The sequence below is a fragment of the Podarcis gaigeae genome (assembly GCF_964106915.1).
Source record: "Podarcis gaigeae genome assembly, chromosome: 6".
NCBI lineage: Eukaryota > Metazoa > Chordata > Lepidosauria > Squamata > Lacertidae > Podarcis > Podarcis gaigeae.
In genome coordinates, this window is record NC_139682.1 from 63,541,745 (window position 1) to 63,564,723 (window position 22,979).

Here is a 22,979-nt window from a genome sequence, read left to right on the forward strand (position 1 = left end):
AAATCAAAAATATCACAGATTTTCATACATTAGTAAGAAGTTACTGTACACTTGAACAGTTGCCATTTTATACAGCTAACAAAGCTTTACCTTTAATAAAATGTATTTTCCTCTCACATAAAATATACACTTTTCACTGACGTATTTTACATCATACACCTCTCTGGGATAAGAAACATTTCACAAACAATGCACAACAGAGGCCATCTTCTCTAAACCCATACAAAATATTACATTGAAGCGAGAAACACTGTAATATCCTACTATAGGCTGCTGCCCTCAAAGTCATATTCTGTTGCTACTTAAAATACTACATGCATCATAAAATGCTGTACATTGATTGAAGATTGGACACATCAGATTTGCTCAGCACTCTGCATTGTACTTTAGAATGTCAAGCTTCTAGCTAGATCAGTGGCACACTTGCATCGTTCTTTGTGTCCAAATATGTGCAATTCAGATAATGGCCCACACGTTAAATACTGTGTTTCGGCAGCAGAACACCAAGAGTTGTTATTTGGTATCTCGGTGTGCCTTGAAGGCATGCAGTTCTGTAAAAGTTGAAGGCTGATTTTTGTTTGCAGACATTAACCCCAATTCAGAGATTGCTCTATGTAGACATGTGAGGGGCCCTTGCGCATGGAAACACCTTTATGCACACCACAAACCCACAATGGAGCTCAGTGATGGAGGGCAGGAATGGCAGACATAAGAGACCTGCCCTCTGTACAGATAACTCATTGCTGGATAGCATCACATTTGAGCAAAGGAAGCATCATCCAAGGATGGGGAAGCAGGTGCGCTAGGTCTTATGCACATGCTTAAGTGCATGTACACCCCCAACACTCCTCACAGTATTATGAGAACGCACCTTCTCATTTGTTTCTTGATGTGGATGAAAACACCTGTATCCAGGATCTGTAAAGCTACATGCAGATTTCCATACTTGGCACGAGCCACATGCAAAGCCTAATTGCGCACAAGAATCTCTGGCTCAGGGCCACATGTACCCATTTTACTGAAAACTACCTTGTGGTAATAGAAAAGTTAGTGTCCTTTGCAAAATGTATAAATCTGAACCAGGAGTCAATGGTTGCATGCTGCGGGAGGGAAAATACAGCCTTTATGTTGCCATGTTATAGATTCTGCAGTAGTCTCATGGTTTCCCTTCCTATCCATATAATAGAGAGGAGGGGTGGGTGGGAAATGTTCTCCCAGAAAACATTCTAGCCATGCTGCAACCCAAAGAACAATAGTAGCAAGCCTCTTTATATTGCAAGGTTTCTTCTATGCTTTTGATAGGAAACTACCAACAGATTTGGATTCCCCCCCCCCCATCAAGTGTCATCCTATTTAAAGAGCAGGCGACAGGAGAAAGTCCCTTGAATCCTGCATGGTGATGCTAGGATCTAGGCAAACCCCATGTTAAATTCAATGGGACTTGAATTCCAAGTAAGTGTTTATGAGAACGAAGCCTTAGATTCAGGACAATTTGTGATGGCAGTAGACTTGATTGACTGTGAGTCTCCTCCAGCCATGCATAATGTGCATTGGGAGCAGATTTGAATAGCAAAAATAGTATGCAAGTGAAGAGAGCTAAGCCTCCCTCCTCCCATAGCTTACCTAGTCCCGATCTGTTGCCTGAATACTTTTTCCACGTTAGTCAGACTCTGATGCAGTGAGTGAGTCTAGCTGGGACAAAACACCTGGAGAGGTAATGAATAGTGGGGAGGTAAAATGCAAGAAGAGGAGGGTTCAGCTCTCTCCTATGTGATCTTTCTGCATTCTGGTTGGGCCCACAGTTCTCTGCAGGTTAGTTCCAGCATTAAACCAACAGACTTGCCAGAATGGTGGATACTTTGAATCTTAGAGACTCAATGAACCTCAGGTCAAACTGCATCAATAGAATCGTCTCTCTCAGAGTTTATCCTCTTCAGTCAACCAGAATAATTCCCCCACCCCGCTAAATATGAAAGGAGATTTTCGTCCTATGCATTGTATGATAGAGTAAGGAATGCTACGTGGATATTAACCAAGAGTTTTGGAAATCTTTTGCAATTACACTAAGCACCTGTTTAGTTTTAGGGGATTAACCCCTCCCAATTGCACATATTAAGAAGTATCAATTTAAATGGACAGCTCAATATGCACAGTAGCTTTGTTTCCATAAGATGTTTCACATTTTGCATTTCTCTTGTAAAGAACCAGCTTTCTAGAGACTTAAGTCCTTGACAACAATGAAATAGCTCTGTTGATTTTTAAGTCCTTTGTGTTCAGTGAAAACGCAGCATTGAAATACCATTTAGGAACATTTTTGTATTTCTACAGTTTCCCATAATACTGAACAGAAGTTGAAGAACCACAGAACCTTCTAAACTTGGACTAATACCAGAGTAGTGAATATTTGCCTGTATATTTGCCAGAATATTTGTTAGATTGAGGTAACGGTTTCAGCAAGTGTTAACCTACGTTCAAATATCAAGACTCCTTTCTGACCTCAGTTTCTTATTTTGCAGAGTTTCTTTCTTATCTTGCTGTCAAACTGACTTCAGATAGTAATATCCTAGGCATCCTAATCCTGTTCCCAGGAAGAAATTCCCCTACTAATATTTCTTCTTTTTTACCTGAAGTTACATTTGGAACCCCAGACCGTTGGCATTCAGAAAATCTTACTACATCTAAATAAGGCATCTATTTATATTTTCTTTACTATGCTCCAAATAAAAGGTTTCCATTACGTCAAGAGGATATATCAAGAGAAGAAGTAAAAAGGAGAAATATGTATCTCTTCTTAGAAGCTGACTAGAATGAAGGTCAAAGAAAAAGGCAGTGCCTAATGGATTAGAACACTAAAGACTAATGTGAACATTGCCCATCACTAAGCAAAAGTGTCTGTTGTCTGATGGGAGCAGAAAGGCATGTATGAATAAGGAATGCCCCAACATAGAAGATACAAGATGCTCTTTTACCTCCTGATCTCCAGCATCAGCCATCAATGCCATGGGATTTCTTTTTAGAAAGAAACTGTTAACTTACTGTAGATTCAACATAGTGGCTTGGTTCAACTGTGAAGAATATAACTCGTAAACAATGTGAGTAAATAAATGTAGTGTATGAAAGAGCACTGACCCGGGTGGATTTTTAAATTTTTTTGTGGGTGTCAGTGTTAATTTGAGTCCATCAAGTCAAATTTCAGAAGGATGTAGAGAACAGTCCTTCCATATTGGCGATTGATATTTTAATTGTTATCTGATGCCATTGGGCCCATCCTTATCACATACTGTCCTGCCTGTGCTGCTTTCACCTGTCATGGTTGGGAAATGTCCTTCACATATCATTTGGCTGGTTCTTGACCAGAAGAAACCGTGTGCACACTTGTGTGTATTTACAATTATTTGTGTCTTTCAATCAATGTAGTTTAATTTTGCTAGATACATCATTTCTAGCCATCTACCCAGCACTTGTTATTTAGAAGAATATAACTAGCTGAAGACACATTGCTTTGAAAAAGTCCTTTTCTCCCCACTACCACCACCGCATCGCAAAATATATTAGGTGCAATGCAGTACTTAGACTGCTCTTCCTTATTGTGAAAATGAATAAAGAAAGAGAATCAATGTTTGCCATGCACCATTGGGACACTGAAGTGAATGGAAACGGATCGATTCTCTTCTGATTCTTACCAAATCAGCCCCATGTGAGCCAAAAGATTAGAACAGAATAAGGTCCAGAGTACTAACCCAAAGTTAATATCACCTTCTGTGCACATAAGCCAGACTATGTGAGTATTCCTGACTCCCAGCCGAGTGTCAGGGATGCTCTGCCAATGAAATATTTGCTATGCAAATATGTACACTGTCTCTTGGGTGGAAAGATGAAGACACGGCATTATATGACCAAGTCCATGCGGATAGAAAAATAACCGAACCTGCTTTTCCCACTGAAAGTGCAGCGTTCTATATACACTATATACAGATCTACAGAATACAACATTGGCCAGAGTGCCCAGCATACCTCAGTTATATGTGCCATAATTTCATAAAGCAAAATTTCCATCGGTTTGCTCCTTCTATTGCCTCCTGTCTCCAGAGAAAGGATATTCAACTTTCATTCACTCTGTTCTATTTTGTTTTGTGATTTGATGTAATAAAATGAAACCTTATTTCCATTATGGGTCATTATTTCTTCGCCAAGACACATCAGTTCTGACAAGTTTCAAAAAGAAATCTTTCTTGATATACCTAAGTGAAGAAAGCCAAGTTTCTGTGATTTTTTTATTTTTTTAAATTGTTGGCTTTTTGCAAAGGCAAAGGGGAGAGAGATAAAGAGTGGTTGAGGCAAAGACTGGAAATTATTTTATTTAAAAAGGGAAAGGGAAAAACCTTGTAGGATAGCATTTTAAGCATGCTGTTTCTCGGCAGTGACTTCAGGCCAGGAGTTTTGGGCAGAGGTTCCATACCCCACTGAGAATAATCATCAGGAGAGCCCTCTAAGGTGGCAGGATTGGTTCCCCATATTTTGAAGTTTAAGTGAAGTGCACAGATTACCATCTGAAAGAGGGAGCCTCCATAAGACCGTTAAGTCCAGATGGTCGAATCCAGCTATGTCATCGCATGAACACAACAACGTCCTATTGTGCAATGGAACATCTTCTCCCTCTCCTTCCCGCATGTGCTCCCTGCCCACTTCCAAATATGCTTCAGAGGGTTGGAGAGACCCAGAGCAGATTTGGTGCACATGCGGAAGTTGTTCTGCTCACACAACGACATCATTAGATACACTCCAGTGTTTAAAATTACGTAATTGCCCTAATGACAATTTCTTACATATTTAAAAAATATGTAGATCTTTTAAATGCCAGTTCTTAAATTTGGGACCTTGTTGTACGAAGATAAGGAACTTTTTAATATGAAAAAGACTTTCTTTAAGTATGGCAGTGAGCACCACTAAGAAATCTATCCATTAGATGTGAGCTTTAGAAATGCTTCAAGGTTCGTTTACCCTGCATAAACTGTACATCTACTGAAGCAACGGAGAAGTGCTCAAGAGAATCACTGATGGCATCACACCATCATTGGGCTCACCATTATATATTTGCCCAAAGAGATTATCATATTGTACAACATAAATAATTGTCTATTCGGTGCAGAAAAGCAAACTATAATGCAAATGTTTGCTTTAAGTGTCAATTGTTGACATGGTTTTTTTATACTTGAAAGTGAGGATGAAAAATGTTAGTCTCCCTTCATTCTCCTTAATGCTTTTTGACCTTATTTTGCTCTTAAGTAGCTTTTGCCATCAAAAGCTATTTGTGCAGAATGATTTCCCAAATGCGAGAGAAGCCCTACTGTGTAATACTTGCCAAATCTCACAGTGTGCAACATTACATTACAGGCAGGTTTCACTACTCACTGATTCCATTTTGCAGTCCAGCTAAAACCATCCCATAATTAAATAGCAAAGCCCATGCAGTGTAAAGGGCAAATGCTTTAAACGTGTCAATAGAAATGCTCTATATGTTTATGACTCAACTTACTTTACAGCAAAGTCAGCATAAAAATCGAACACATCTGTTTTGTTAACAATGATGACTTGAGCTAATGATTTATAACTTAAGCATTAAAATGCACTGAAGTGTGGAAATCACTGTACAAAGCTTGCAAGCACACAGAGCCATCACTGTAGACTGACATTTATATTAGCTTTACCATCAGGGCAAAGTTAACACTTTATGTTTTGCAGCCTAAGTCTAAAAACGTTTCTTTGGAAGTAAGTCCTATTGATTTCAATCAGGTTTATTTCCGGGTTAAGCAAGCTTAGAATTTCAGCAAAATGTGCCATCGATCTTCAGCATATGCTTCAAGATTACCTAAGGCGTAACCCGTTGCACCTTTTAACCACCAGGATGTGCTTACTATCAGAGTGTTTAAAAAGAGTGGATTTCTTCCATTTCCTTCTGCATGCTTATGAATGAAGCAGGGCTTCTAGTTCAGTGACTGTGTAATTAGAGGATAACAATTATTCCAGGTTCTTTTCTGCTGAATGCATGGTTGTGGATATGCATATATAGTGCTTGTGCCTAGAATGCATTCTAGACATCAGTAGCTTTGAATTCTAAGACTCCAAGAAGAGTCTTGGACTGGAAAAAAACCTGGAGTTTCTTTTTATTAATGCACTCACAATTTATCAGATGTACAATGTGTATCTAGGCTAAAATAAACCATGCTATTGCAGAATTTGGGCTTTTTCTGTACGTCAAGACTTCTACATAAGAAGCGACCTTATGCTGGTCAGTTAATTCTTCTTTTCTAGGTCAGTATTGCCTATTCCAAGGGACAGCAGTCAGGCCATTTCATGGCATCTGCCATTGCGGGCTGCCACCCATTGTGACTGGTGGGATGGAAAGCAGAGAACTCAAAAACAGGTTGAGCCAATGAGAGGCAGGCGACTTATGCTAGTTTAGCTCCCATCTCCTTCCTCCTTTCTGAGTTCTACAATGGCAGAAGGCAGGTTAGAGTTTGCATGCACTGACTGAGGTTGTTGGGGCCCCTCCCCCTTTGCCCTAATGGACCACCCACTGCTGGTCTGCTACTGGACCCTTTTGACTGGTGATGCCAGGGATTGAACCTGAGACCTTCCACATACAAAGTGCATGCTTACATTCTTGACCACTGAAATATGGTCCTCCCCCATTCCTAGAGAACCCAGTCACACAAGAATTTTTTAGTTGGGCTATTTCTCCTAGTAGTTGCTCAGTTGTCTGCATTACATATTGTAAAAAAACAAACTTGAAAGTCTTTTTTTTCTGATTATGGGTTTGAAGGTTTTGGTGAGGCAACAAAGGCTACTCTGTCCGAAGGAGGAAACATCAATAACAGCTCGTTTTATAAATTAATCCTAATAATAAAGTGCAGTTCACAATGAAAGGAAGCTATTATTTCCCCTCACACATAGTATATTACAGTGTAAGATCCAGAAATACCATGTTCTGCAGGGTAGATAATAAGCAGAGTCAACTGGGGAGCTATTAAGGTCCATTGGGTAGAGCAAGAGCAACTGGGCCTCAGCAGGAGTGGCTCAAGATGGAGCTGCAGTGTTAGTCTCCAGGCAGCAGCATTGCTGTCACTCACCAGGAAGGGCCAGGTGGCCATGAGGTTGGGATAATGTGGATTTAGGCAAATCACAATGTTCTCTCGTTTAGTCATCCATCAGTTAAATAGCAATAATGATGACCATTCATGCAATGCATTTTGAAAATCAGATGTGCTAGAATAGTGGAAGTAATTTACCCAGGAAGGTAAAAACAAGAATCCTCTTGTCTATCTAATGGGAGAAGGGTATCGTTTTCTAATCCTCAACTTGTTACTCTTTTCGACTACAAGAAGGATTGGGGTGAGTTTTTAAAAATGTATTTTATCAAATTTAGAACCAAATTGCTCATCCACAGACATCATGGATGATATTGTAGAAGTGATTTTACATGGAGAAGCTCCATCTTTAAATGTAGGGAAATTTGGGGTCCACCATTTTTTCACTGGAAATGCTGGTTCTACTGTATGAGTGCTCTGCATTTCTTGCCCAAAATCTTTGCCCTACACAGCACTGTCACTTTTAGTATAGGTGTTACTGAAAGGAGGCCTGATCATCACAAGAATTAGAACTTAAGAGGATTGTTCATTTGGTACAGTTTCTTTTAAAAAGCGCCATTGACCGAAACAATGAAGGCAACATGGACTGGACAAAAGCAGCATGTGAAATATGAAGATATGTAAATCTTATAGCTGCTGGAATCAGAAAAGATAACTGGAAGTTATAGTTGATTGGTTTGCAGCAGTGGATAATGATGTCCCTATTGACAATAAATGAAAGCCACATGAGAGCTAAGCTGTTCTCCCTGAAGTGATGAAGGTCATTGTGGCTAATGCCGATTTTATGTTGTCATCAATGTAAATGCTTTAGCATTATCTTAGTTTAACTCCTATAGCTGTAAAATTTACAAAACAGGAAGTCCAACCAAGGACCCCCCCCAAAAAAAATTGACAGGCAGAATGGTTTAGTAGATACTCTTTTAGATGTGGTCCTGTGAATCTAAAGTTCAAAGCCCAGATCAGTCTTGGACTGACTGGCTGGACTATATTTCCTATGTCTCAGCCGTTTTGCACCATCTGTAAAACAAGATCATTTTCATTAGTGAGAAAGTTGTCTCTCAGTGAAACATACTACATCTCAGTGAGATATTCCTATCACTGAGAAGGTTAAACTAAAATGTCCAAGTACAAGGAACTTTTTATGGGGGGGGGGGGAGAAATATAATCATGTGATTTATCCCATCTTTATTCTGGAGTGGTACTGTCCAGGAATCAATTTTACCATGTCTTGAGCTGATTGTCTATGTGTCTATTAGGTACTGAAGTTTTAGATTGACTTTAGGTTTATTAAGTAGAATTGCCACCATAAGATTGTGAGTGAGTGTTGTGTGTATGTGTGTTCGTTCACTACTGACCATGCGGAAGGGTGCTCAGCATGCTCACCAAAGGTATATAACGTAGACACGAGCTAGTACAGAAGAGCTCCATTATAGTGTGCATGTGATTGTACTAGCCCATTGCAGTGCTGCGCTGGGGAAATCCAAGAGCATTTCAGCTGTTGAGCTGAAGGAGTGAGTGGGGGCAGCTGTAATCCAATACTACCACTTCTAGGCTGTCACAATTTTGCAGGAACGATTCAGTTATAACCATCTAATTTAGGTTGCACAATTAAAGTAGATCTGCGCTCTTGTGCAACAAGCCCACTTCCAAAAAGAAAGAAAGGAAAGAATGAATGAATGCACAATAAATAGTGACACAGGCCAACCAGCAACATGTCTAACCCCCCCCCCCATTCTCAATGAACAGGTTCTCTAGAAGAGGCCCCAGAAAAATATTTAGTAGAAACCTCTTCCTTCACATCATCACAGTATCCTGTACAATCTGATATCTTTTTTTCCTTTGCCCACTCAGTGAAGAATTAATTTTTTCTGTCAATTTCATCTACACTTGGTTCATTTTTACTGACAAAAGATATACCAGAACGACAAGTAATTAAGCTTGACGTACTCCAGAAGTAAAGCAAAAGTTCATAATTAAGGGTAAGCACCCTTGAAATAATCAGAAAGTGTCATTATTTGGACATTAGTCTCAAAATTAGTAATGTGAAACTTGCTATTCACAGAGAGGCATCAACACCGCATTATCACTGGCTAGTACATATCTTTTCTTTCTGGAAGTTATTGAGCCAGATCATTAGAAGGTGTAAATTAGCTGGGCTCCATTGCCTTACATTAAGCCAGTGGAGTTACATTGTCTGAGGCTCAGAAGAGACATGGAATATGAAACTTCCTATGCTTTAATGATGCAGACGGGGACGCAATGTCCACTTCTCTTACAGGGTTGCAAAACAAAGATTCGTTGGAAATGAAGACCAGGAACTGTAGAAACACTGCAGAGGCAGGTTTGCCAATCGTTGACTCTGTGCACACCACACATTTAAAGCACATGGACCCCTCCACAAAGAATCTTGGGAACTGTACTGTACCCCTAAAAAGCCATAATGCTAAGCACCCTGAACAAACTACAGTTCCCAAGAGTCTTTCAGGGAAGTCGTGTGCTTTAAATGCATGGTATGTATACAGTCATTGTCTACTAAGATGATGCTGGACTTTATACTTCCAAATGGATGGCTGCCACAGTGCAGCCAACTATATTAGTCAGGGGGTTATGGGATGTCCCATTTGTAGTTACAGAGTAGTACAGGCAACGCAGGGTGCCCTTTTAGCAGTTTATTTAGCACTGTTTTTGTTGCACTTTTGAGGGGGTAGTGGGGCTTGAGCAACAAATAGGAGAATATTGCAAGTAGACTTAAAATCGATGCTCTTCTTAAAAGTAGTGTACATCCTCACAGGACTTCTGCAGTCAGTGCGTTTTAGAAGATGTCACTGTGCCTCAAATTTCCTCCACTATTACGTTTTACCAGGAAAGATGAGAAGGGCACCCAGAGTTATTTTCTTGCATTGGCCCAGCCTTGGACAGCCTTTGTGATTGGTTACATTTGTTCTTTGGGCTAACTTCACACTGGAACATTAACAGTGTAGGTGAAACAGGAGAGATGAAACACTTATTTACGTACAGAAATGCTCTAGGGTTCAGAACATGCTACTCTTTTCCCATTACATTTCAATATGCTGTTCAATTATGTGTCGTTTTCATCTTGTTTATGATTATAGACACAATCCTGAAGCTGTGAATGCAAGGAGGACCATGATATCTCTTGCATCACTGTTTTTAACCTGAGTGAGAAACCTTATGTGGGTGTATTATGAGCCCAGTCAGGGAAGGAACTTGTGGGGATATTTATACTAAAAGCAATTAGGACTGTGGACGGAACTGTAATGAGGATCTTTGGAGTGGAGAACTGGCAAGAGGAGTTTTCAGGGCATAGCTTAGAGATGAGTGACAGGTGAGTCATAAGGCAAGAGGCAAGAGACTGGCAGCTATTTGGACAACAAACTCTAGGAAGTATGGATGTCTGAGTAGTGAACAGTAAACCCACAAGAAAACCAGAAAAATGGAAAATTCATAGGATCTGCTTCCTAAAATAGCCAGTCCTCCCTTATCTCCTCGAAGCTCAATTAAGTTGGAAAGAATTGCTTCATATTTTTCTCCAGTCTTCAGTTGGGGAAGCATTTGTGGTGCAGGCCAAGCAGGTTGGCAGAGAGTCATAGTGAAGAGGGAGGGTTTGTATTTGGTCTGCGGGAAGCCATCAGGTCCAGATACTTGGCTTCCCAAAAGCCCCCAAATGCCTCAAAGGTTGCAGAGAATCAGGGGGAGAAATAACTGAGGAGATTTTTTTTTTGAACCCTCCAGAAACACAAAGCACATCCATTCCTCATAAGTTCTAAATTCTGAAGCCTCATTTTAATCACAAGTTGATTTAAATGCCATGGCTGACCCAAAGTACTGTGGAAACTACAGTTTGGTTTGTGCAGGTGCTTAAAATTCTTTGTCTGAGAGTTCTTGTCTCTTCAAAGAAGTGCAGCTACACTGAGAAGAAGTCAGCCTGATGGAAGCTGGTTCAAATTTGTCATATTGGTAGCCTTGAGATGACTCCATAACAGTGCAGAAGCCACAAAAGGTCGGCTTCCCATGCACACAATAACTTGCAGGATCAAGTTTTATATTCAGTACTTTGCTTTGGGTGAACGTTAGACAGATTTGCAATGCAAGAAGGTCAGAGGATCTGTATATGTGAACACGTGGCTCCTCCAGCATGCATGGTTACAGACAAAAATTTAGTACTGAATATTACTACAGTGAGATAGAAATTACTATAGAGAGGCAGTTTTATCTGTTTCTGAGATTCATTGTTCATTACAAAGAACCACAATAAAAACAGCTCCACCACAAGCACACAGCAGCATTGATTCACACTTCCTGATAAATCATCTGAGAAGACCCCATCAATTACTTGTTCTGAAATGTCTTAATTTTTTTCCCTGAGCTATATTTAGCTCAGAAATATATTGTTATCAATCAGTTTGTGTTGTCACAATGGCCTTTTAATTCTAAGCTGCACCGTGCAGGAATTATTTATTGTTTTAATATGTCTCATCATACGATAATGCACTAAACCTTCTGTACAGGACCACTAATGAAAATATATCTATGAAATGAGGAACAGATGGCGCACCACCAAAACGAGCCCCCCCCCCCCAAGCAATGCTTTTTTTTTTTTTTTGGCTGCTCATCAAAATCCCAGAATATTAATGCAGTAATTAAAATATAAGCTTGAGGTATTAACACTAAGGGCATTTCATAAGCAATATTTCCTGCTTCTGTCTTAGTCTCCCTACATCTGCAGCAGACTTGGAAGAAGAGAAAACACAATATATCTTAAACACACATCATTTCTGGCAGCAACTACAATCAATTCAAAACACCAGCGCCTTGGCAATCCAGCTCAGTAACTGAGGGCTCAGTGCAATACAAAGCATATCCAGATTCCGGGTTGCAGCAGCCACTATGAAATCATTAGCAACAAAACCCTCACAAAGGATTTTGCAGTGTAAAAACCTAGGTAAGCTTCCCAGCGACTCGAAAGGAAAGGCTAAGTCCGAACTTGAACCGAAGGCAGCTGTATGAAGAAAGGCACATCCCCAGTTTGCTGTGTTAATACAGTTTAATTGAACATCCTGAATTTGTAATGAGAAGCAATCCATCTTATAACTGTTGATCTAACTGTGCTGTACAAACACGGAAAGTCAATCAGTCCACTGGGTGTGTAATATGAATGTCAATCCTAAGAAGCTCCATTCGTTTGGGTGCTTGGCAGGCTGAGGGTGTGTGTGTGTGTGTGTGTGGAATTAACATAATCTGTACAGAGATTTTTCCTTGGTGAAACAATGAAGCTCAAATCCTGCCTGTGAGTTAGTAGAGCAGACATAGATGAGGGAAGGAGCTTTAATGTCTCTCTGTTGCAGGGAAGTGGGATGAGCCAACAGATGCCATGGGCTTTGTAAAAGATATTGCTGCTTTCAGCACCAGAAAATGCAGTGATCTCTACTGTATGTAACTTGATCCTAAGCTTATTTACTCAGACGTAAGTCCCACCAAGTTCAGTGGGACTTACTCTCAGGTAAGCGGGCACAGGATTGAAACCTGCAGATTGAGGGAAAGTATGAGAGAAAAGATGTTCACGGCAGAGGGTGGTGCACTACTTGTTACAGACTTCACTGAGAAACTCAAGGACTTTAAATCCTATCAACGGGGTAGTAACTTTCCAAGTGGATGATGACACTGGCTATCTAAAGAAGCCACAATAACAATGTGAGACTTTGAGTCCTTCCAAACGTCCTTTTTATTCACATTCATGCTGATTTGTGCTGCAGAGGCTGTTAGGGCCGTCCTCCTCTCAATATTGTTTGTGCTTGATCACATTGCTTCATTCCCAGTCACTGCATATCCTGTAACTTCCTGCTGAAAGCTCATAACTTTTTAATACCATTTTTTTGGTCCCACTTTTGTTCTGCTGTAGCCCCTCCAGAGAGCATTAATGTGGTCACATTGGGGAAGCCTCATAGAACGGACGGAAGCATAACAAATCCACCACTAATGCACTGTTTTTGTGTCAAGAACATGTTGCAGACTGCACCCACAATACAACACTGGTCTGGAAGGAAGTTTTTGATTAGGAATGGGGAGCCTTTGGCCCTCCAGATGCTGTTGCAGTACAACTCCCATCATCCTTGACCACGGGCCATGCTGACTGGGCCTGATAAGACCTGGAATCCAACATCATTGGGAGGGTACTGCAGTTTCTCTGGCAGTAGAGTACTGGGAAAAATTACCATAAGTGCAGATGCACACCTGTAGCCTGCGACCACTCATGCTGTCTTATGAGCTGCAAGGAAACAATCAGCTTTGTGGTGGGGGGGTGGGGGGGATAATTCTGCAATAGCACAGTGTGCTAACACACAGCCTTGAAAATATTACCAGGCCATGTAGATCATGTTTGAAAGTTAATGATCCAATGTGTAGCAGTAGGAAAGACTTAAAAAAATGGTCAGTAGTTGTAAGAGCAAGAATTCTGCACCATGATTTCTGACCTGAAATTTCTAGAGGAAAACAACAGGCAATGCTTTGGCAATGGAACACCCATGGTTTATGTCCAGGTGTTCCTTCCTGGCCCTTGCAGCTCTGTATGACCACCAGGTGCCAACTCAGGGCCAAGCTAGATGTGGCATTAAATGCATCAATGCATGAATGTTCAGGGCTCCCCAACCCAATGGAAATAGCACCAAGTAGGGGGAGGGTGCTGATAATTATTAGGATCATAGCAGATGTGGGGAGGGAATTTAACCCTTCCTGCCCCTGTTGTGGTCCAGAGGAAAATCTTATCTGAAGCTGGTATTTACTGTGTGTATAATCCTCCAATGTTGTCATTGCAACTACAATGGTACCTCTGGATGCGAACGGGATCCATTCTGGAGCCCCGTTCGCATCCTGAAGCAAACGCAACCCGCGTCTGTGTGTGCGTGGGTCGTGATTCGCCGCTTCCGCGCATGCGTGATGTCATTTTGAGCATCTGCGCATGCGTGAGCAGCGAAACCCGGAAATAACACGCTCTGTTACTTCCGGGTCGCCACAGAGCGCAACCCGAAAATGCTTAACCTGAAGCTACTTCAACCCGAGGTATGATTGTACAAGCTTCAGATGAGGCATTTCCCTCAGGACTGTGGCAAGGGAAGAAAGGGTTACGTTTCCCCTCCACAACTGTAGCGGTCCTGGTAAAGATCCCTCTCCCCATGCACCCTTTTAAAACCCTGCACAGTTAAATGTAAGGGCACATATAATGCCCCTTACTAGTCATCCAAGAGGAAGAAGAAAGGCTGACTGCTCTTCCACATCTAGAAAACATCAACAGTATTGGCTCATTCCGATTTGAATAGAGACACTATTTCTCAAGCTGATAAAAATCTGTTGCAAAACCAGGAGAAAATACTGTTAATTTCTCGTAGAAGCAGATTTCCACTCTTTTCCCATCTTTGTGGGGAGATAAAACACTTTATGCTAACAGTGAAAGAACATGCTTTTTAAATTAGCATTTGGTAAGAGACATTTGATAGTAGCCTGATTATCAGATACCGGCTATGGCTTTATCCATTAAAAAGCCATTCAACTAATGACAACAAAAGCACAAATGTTGCTTCTGTTACTGTACTAAGGAAATGATGTGGGTTCCTCCCCCCCCCGCCTGCTATTGTTTAGGCTGCTGATTTTTTTTTTGCTTTGCCGGTTATAAAACATATATGCTTTTGTTGGGTACAAAACATGCATGGTACTTCTACCACTCTTTTAAAGATGAACTTCATAATTGCTGACTGGGGCACATTAGCCCTGAGAAGATATATCCCTGCCAGAGTCAAAGTTCTTAGTTTGCTGTTCAGTTATACATTACAGGGCAGCTCACCCAGGAAAGGTCTACCAGCCAGGCTATATATTATGGTTAGGGAACCTTTGGCCTGCCAGACATTGCTGAATATAGTCAATGGCCATGGATGATGGGAATTGTAGTTTGGCAACATCGGGAGGACAAGTTCCCCATGCCTATATCTTCTGATTGCCTGTAGCATCTGTCACTTTCTGCAGCTACTACAGGCAAGTGGAGAACTCCACGGCAGCTCTCTAAGCAGCAGTGCACTGCTTACCCACTTGCCCTCTTCTGCAGCAGAGAAGAGTAACAAGGAAGTTCCAAGGAAACACCAGTTTCCTGGGCATTGCTGAGAAGGATTAATAGGCAAGTGGATGTGGTGGTGCTGCCAAACAGATACAGCGGCAGAACTCCAGCAGCCTGCAGAAATGTTCTCTTGTGTGAACCAGTCCCCGGAGACTGGAAACCATTGCAGCCCACGTGTGATAGTACACTGGCAATTTTTTGCTGCAAGGCATTTCTGCCTCGCAGCACTTTCAGAACCACACAATGTCTACAGGTATCCTTATGGTATATATAACAGCAAGCTAATGAAGCCTGCTATATAAGCCAGATAGGGTTTTTGCACTTAGGAGCTATTCCTATGTCAATTATTCTAAAAAGGGGAAATGAATCAGTCATTGCAGCAATGCACATTTTCTTGAACTTGCCTCATTATGCTAAAAAACGAAGCATGCAAAGTTTTCTTGATTTGACATTGTTGATCCTTCCTGGGTGTTAGGATCCTTGTTCCATTAATGACTACTAAACCTGCCTGATTAAGATTTGGGGATATGCCAGATAAGCATTTATCATTCCTCTCTAATCCTCTACAGTCACTCAGGTGTTCACATGGAACTTCCATTCTGGTGATGTGCAGTGTTGCCTCGGACATGCCTATGACAGCACTCAACATGTGTAAGGAATCTGTGATCATTACATGTATTCCTTTTAAACTCCCATTTTTAAAATATTGGCACACCTAATTTGCTCACCTAAATCAATTAAAAAATATCACTAAAATCTTGGAACAATAAGCATTTTCCCAGAATGCTCTGTGTTGGCTCCACTACTATTACACAGCACGTTGTCTTGGAAAGGAGACTTTTGGTACTCAGGATGGCTTAGTCTCAGGTAAGTGTGAGTAGCAGGGGTAGCCAACATAGTGTAGTTGTGGGCTACAACTCCCATAATGCTCAACCATTGGCCATGCTGGCTAGAGCTGATGGGAGATGTAGTCCAAAACAACAGGTGGGTTTACCCTTGTGGCTTCTTCTGACATATCAGAAGGACATCCCTATATACTCTTACCTGGGAGGAAGCCCTGTTGAACTTAATGAACCTTACATCTGAGTAGGCATGCAAAGGACTGCTGTGTTAGAAAAGCAAAAAGAAAGCATGTCGCAGGTAGCTCAAATTACAACTTCACCATTCCTAATCCATTTTTATAAACCTGGAAAAATGCAGAATTGCACAGTTATTTTTATGCTTTTGAACAATAGGGCATCTTTTTCATAAAATCTCTGGGTCTTCAACTTTCCTGTATATGATTGCATTCAGTATACTGTTCGCATCACTTATTTCACTACTTTTTATAAACCTGTTTTTAAAAAGTGCTCATAGAATGTGTTAACGTTTGACCAGAGTAATGTTTCTTAATTCCACATGTGTGCATTGACAGTGAAGCGTACATTATTCCTCCTACATAGCACTTACTCTTATTATAATCGCCTATACATATTAAGTTATTTTTGTTGACAATTATGAATGAACATGAGCATGGCAGGTCTGGGCAAAATAATGTTACAGTGCCAGCAGCCCAAATTTCTTTTTTTAAAAAATGAAGAAAAATACAAGACATAAACAAATGGCTTGACTTGCCAACGATAGCATCTAAATAGTGACTCTGGCTTAGGAGAATTGCCAAGAGGATGTTGTGTTTTACACTTTTGTCATTTTTCTCCGCTTTAATTTCTGCTATCTGATTCCCTTCTTATGTAAATGATACACTCACAAGTCAAGAAGGGTACATAATCCTGCATGGTATTATAAATGTTTCTGTCAATCTCCCTTCCTTCCTTTTGAGCAATGGCAAGATGTAACCAGCGGGCTAGGGGACAGCGTAATTTTCTCTTACCACCCGTTCCATCAGTGAAATGATTTATTACTGTGTGTGCAGTTTGCAAACACCATGTTGTTATTACACTGCTACTTATGCCTTGAACGCTTTCCACCTTCAAAGCCGCAGACATGCATTCTATGCAGAAGTAAGTCCTAGTGAGTTCAATGGGACTTCCTCTTCAGTAATGCTGTATACGATTGCAGCCAAAGTGTAATGATTTACAGTGCGATCCTAAACATGTATATGCAGAAGTAAGCCCTATTGAATTCAATGGGGCTTCCTCCCAGGTTGGTGTGGTTAGGATGGCATCCTTAGATATCAGCAACTATAGCAACTCTACAGCACAATATGTAGCGTTTAGACAGATTTTCACAGTGTTGATAACTATAGCATCTCTGCTACAGTAACTAAGTTTTCATATTATTGTTTAAACTGTTTTGCATTGGCACTGCAGATATTGCAACTGTAATGCTCAATGTGTGATAAAAAGAGACAGGTATCCATCATTGATTTCCTGCTCCGTTTATTTTATTGAAAGTCCATGGGGAACTCTTGTGTGTCTAGTTATCATTAAAACCTGAACTGAAGGTGTGCTTAGCATGGAGGGTAAATAGCAAGAAGAGCTATGTGGTTGTTTCCTAGGCTAGTTCTACTATTGCTGTAGTAGAGATTCTCCAACCTTGGTCTAGGACAGTTTTTTAAACAGCCTGACTAGTGGCATTAAACACCAAAGCATGATCTGGATGTCTGCTATGGCACTGGCAAAACTTTAATGATAAGACCAGTCTTCTTAATGTAAATGGGACTCATAGGTTCACTTGCTACTTAGTCCAAAGCCACCTTTCCCAACCTGATGGCCTACAGCTGCTTTAGAGTGCAATTCACATCATTCGGGTATTGGCCATGCTAGCTGGGTGTTGATGAGTGTTGTCATACAAAACATATGGATGGTTGGCAAAGGTTGGTCCAATCAATGAATCTCACGTAACTGATGTGGCACTTTGTGCCTTCATGGGTCTAGGAGAAGTTGCATTCCAAAATGCCTTTCTGGATATGATGGTGTTGTTGTCAGATGCTGAGCAAATTGCGTAGGCTGTGAGAGTTAGGCTAAGGACTCAAAGGCACATCTGCTCAGCTGCTACACTGAGAGCCAATGCAGCTTGAACTCTGAAGGCTTTACAGAGAAAGATTTCACTGCAGAGGGGCGGCTGTTAGAGATCTAAAGGTTGGTGGCTTTGCAGAAATATGGTTTCTGAGATTTCTGAGATTAAACATCATCCTTGTGGCATCTTGGATGAAAATTAAATTGGTTATGGTAATGTCCCCTCATCCTGAAGCAATGTATAGGAAAAGTTTAGCAGCTGACATTCTAGCTTGGGGTGAGAAACTGGATGCTGGATCCCGCCTTCACCTCAAGGGCAGTGCCACCCATCTGTCAATCACCTGGCATCATTAAGATGTCTGGTGACTTCTTGAAAGGGCTCACATCTGAAGTAGGAAAAGCTTGGAAACAGACTTTAAAGTGATGGCTATCAGTGCCCATAAGATAAGCAACATAGCCCCTTTGCAAGCAGTTTGCATTGAAACTGCTTGCAAAGGGACTCCAAATGGTGTTTTTTTTTATGGTGCTGAGAGACACCAGTTTCAGTTCCCTTTGCAATCAGTTTTAAACCGCCTGCAAATGGACCACAAAGTGTTGGCAGCCATGCCTTTAACTGCCTCACACCTGATGTCACAGGCGACATTAAGGAGGGTGTGGTTTGGGAGAAAATGGCCCTGTGGATCCCTGCAGGATCTAATTAGACTTCAAGGTCAAAGGTTCCCTATCCGTTTCCTAGTTCACCTGCTCTTGTTTGCAAATGAATCCTAACTCTTCTCTGTGTGCTGCACCAAGCATAAGGTTCAGTCCTTGGCTCCTAATGAAAGAGGGTTTGTCAGTTAATTTCTTTTACAAAGGAATAAAATTTAACATGGTTCAGGAGTGCTTGGCAAGGTACTTTGGGAAGCAGGGAAGTGATGGAGAAGGGTTGGTGCTGATGTTGCATCTTGCATGTTTTCTGAAGACATGACCCACAGCTCTTAATGGTTGTGTGGCCTTGAGCTAGCCAGAAGCACTAACAAGATGATTGATCTCTATTTACTGTATATACTTGAGTATAAGCTGACCTGTATATAAGCCAAGGCACCTAATTTTACCACAAAAAACTGGGAAAACTTATTGACTCGAGTATAAGCTGGTTCATCGCACCACAAATCTGGTGGTGGTGGCAGTGGTGGAGGAAGAACAAGCAGCCCAAAAGGGCTGCTTTCGGGCTGCTCATTCCTCCTCCACTGCCGCTGACAGCGGCAAAGGCGGCGGAGGAGGAAGGAGCAGCCTGAAAGGACTCTCACTCAAATATAAGCCGAGGGGGGCTTTTTCAGCATAAAAAATGTGCTGAAAACGTCAGCTTATACTCAAGTATATACGGTATGTCACAACAGTGGCAGGAGGGGATAGGGTTAGGCTTTCCTGACTGAGATGTAATAAGGAGGAAAGACAGTGATCTGTAATTGGCCATTCCCAAAGTTGGAATCTGACATAAGAAACAGAACAACACACACAGACACAACATTCAGACTTCCCACCACCATCAAGATGAAAAAATGCCTGGGATCATATCATCTAATGAAATACAATTAAACTTTATAGGTCTAAAATTGTTTCAATAGGCTCATGAATTGCATCAGCTCAAACTAATAGCAAAATTTTACGAGTATACAATGGCTTGCCTTGTAATTATCACAAGGGAGCATTTTTCCTAAGCTCTAATTTGAATGGATATTGGTTTAATTCATCAGAATCCCCCAATATTGCATTGCAGGTAAAGCATTAAGTTATTACTCATGCACAATGCAGTGTCTGAAACAAAGCGAACAGAGAGAAACAAATTTATTCTAATTCTAATGAAAGCAACAGTGCCTCCCCCCCCTTTTGCTGTTGCTACTCTAATGGCATCCTACGGGAAGCAGAAACCAATTTGCGCACCACAACTCCTGTTTATATGGTTAATCACACCAATGGATATACATTTATTAACTTGAATGCAGTAAAAACACTGACTGTATTTACTCAGTACATTTAATATGGTTAGCGCAGTGAAACATTTTAACATGCCACTGTTAAACAGTTATATATAGAATGGTATCCACACACACACACACATACACCTTAGACAATGGTAAAATGAGGGAAAAGAGCAATGTGATGAATTTCATATATCAGGTATGTTTGACCACTTTACACTCTGTTCACTAATCCATCTCTGCTGGAGGAACTGCTTCCATTCCAGACCTCTGGGCAGCTTCAAAGAGCTGACATTTAAAAAGAAGCCCACTTTATGCTAAATCACCTTTCACATTTCTTAATGGCGCTTGTGAAGAAAGAAAGAAAATATATAGCTTCTCTCATATGAAAGCTGAAGAACTATCATGGAAACTATTGTGATTATGTTGAGGGGGGGGGGGTGTTCAAAGAATCTAAGCAAGTCTGCTTACTTGTAGATTAAATTTAGGTTCCAGCCGAGACATTCAGGCTTTGCTATGAGCACAAAAATCCCCCTGAAGTTCTGTGTTGGATATTTTATAAAATGAGACTGATGGATCTTGAGGGGGTGATGGCTGTTTATGCATCTTGCTACCTAGATATAGAACTGTAGAGTTGGAAAGGGATCACAAGGGAATCTCAACTAAAGCATCCATGACAGGTGGCCATCTGACCCCTGCTTAAAAACCTCCAATGGAGGAGAGTCCACAGCCTTCCAAGGCAGTCCATTCTAGTGTCGAACAGTGGCAATAAGTATACAGCCACTTTGATGAATGGGATGATATAGTGAAGTCTGGCGACACTAGCAGGGCACATCTGTAACAACAGACTGGCATGACAGTCAGCCGAGAATCAAATTCATGCTGGTTTAAGTTTTGGGTAGTGCTCAAGGAATGGAGGGAGATGCTGCTCCCTATAACTCACTGTTCTCCCTTTGGGCTTAGTTTCCACTGCTACCCAGAGAAAAAGGGCAGAGGAGCACGCAAGAAGCTGCGGTTTCCTTCTGCTGTCTCCCCTTGTTTGCTGGTGCTCCCTTCTCCCTGGACCACACGGACAGAGTAGGTGAGCAAGTGGCAGTGGCAAGCAGGGATTTCTACTGCAGAATTACCGTGGAGAGTGGGAGAGCCAATCCACTCAACACGGCTACTTTGAATCGGACCACTGTTTTTATCCATTCATAGCATTAACCTTTTATTTTAGATTCTGCATATCGTAACTGGCAGTTTTCTCCAGGGAAAGTTGTGGGTATTAGAAGTATCAAATGGAGTAATAAAATAACTTGAAGCCCAAAGAGATTTAAAAAGCTTTTAAAACGTAAGCAGTTATGGAATCAGTATTAAGGGCTACAGACCCCATTTGATCCCTGCAGAAAATGCAAGAGTAAATAGGCCTTAATCATCATACATCCATTATGATATTGCTTCAGACTACATTAGCTAAAAAATATTATTCTGTGAAATACCTTGCAATAATATAGGCATATACACTTATTTATTGTAATTTGAATGTGAATAATCTTTTTATTATTATTAAAATAAGCATTAGAGCTCAACTGACTGCTCATGGTAAGGTTTGTATACTTCCATTTTAACAGAGCTGATTGGGTCTCTTAAATAGCAGTTCTTTATTTGGTGAGCAAGGCCTGAGAGCCAGGGGTCCCCACTCTACTCTTGGCTGAGATGTTCATTATGACCTAGCGGTTCCCAAACTTCTCCCTCCATAGACCATTTGAAAATTGCTGAGGTCTTGGCAAATGACTGAGTGATTTGTTTTCCTGCCCGCTGTAGCTGCTGTGATACGCTGTAGTAGATGCTGCACAATATTTTTAATTGCTTGTTTATTGCTTCTTTTCATTGCAATTGAAATTTTGATTGCAATTCATTTTGTATAAAATACAAAATAGGAAATAAAATCCCCATATTTCATTTTATTATATTAAACTTTGAATTCTATGAAATTGAATTTTGTAATGCAAAAATAAGAAGTAAGAAGTAAAAGAAGCAATAAGAATAGAATTAAAAATCAATATGAATATTTAGTGCGGACATGCCTCAGACCACCTGAATGAAACTTATGGACAACCAGTGGTCCATGACTGGCCGTTCTGTTTGGGATGAATGTGCTAGCAACAGAATATTCAGAAACTGTACGGTTTCTTTGAGTGTGGAGTAAATCTCAGTTTGTGGAAAGAGGAAAAATTAATGCAGTGCTCTGAGAAAGAAGGAGCTATTTGTTGAAAGGATGAATGTGAGCAGATAAGGGAGATTCTTTATGGTGGTGGTGGTGGTCAAAGTGACCAAAACAGGGAAGGCAAAGAGTGGTGGCAGAATAATTTAGCATATTGATTTTATCAAGAGACATACTGGGCTGCAGGCCAACCAGTTAAGATTTGTTGTTATATAGGGACTTGGGGGAAGGGCTCCACAAATGAAGCTTAATTGACATGGGGCTGGGGGCACTAGCTTCTGGGAAATAAGATTCTGCTGTCTTTGAATCCTGTCTAAAACATCCATCATTAATTTGACTTTTTAGCTTAAGGTGGCAGATAATGTTTAAAGGCGCATCCTGTATCATCATCTTCAGTGGCTGCTGTTAGGCATGGGGGGGGGGGAACCTCTCACTCTGCAGGGTAGGAGAAACTTGAAAGAATAGGGTACAGTTTGGAGTGTGTGTGAATCTGCACAGCTCCATAGATGTCAGTGGAGGTGATGTCAATGAAACATAACATAAAAGCTGGACTAACATTAAAAGAAACAAGCCCTGGATTGCTAG

General features: G+C 41.0%; 2 long non-coding RNA genes across 4 annotated transcripts in view; one reads left to right on the forward strand and one right to left on the reverse strand.

Annotated features, from left to right (window-relative positions):
* Positions 1-22,979, forward strand: part of LOC310846493 — a 110,830-nt gene that overhangs the window by 25,196 nt on the left and 62,655 nt on the right. The gene's annotated exons all lie outside the window — the stretch shown is intronic.
* On the reverse strand, positions 9,816-21,805 carry LOC310846506. Its single transcript, XR_014565362.1, has 2 exons — positions 18,798-21,805; positions 9,816-17,892 (listed from the first exon to the last, which is right to left on the reverse strand). It is a non-coding gene; the product is annotated as an uncharacterized lncRNA (long non-coding RNA).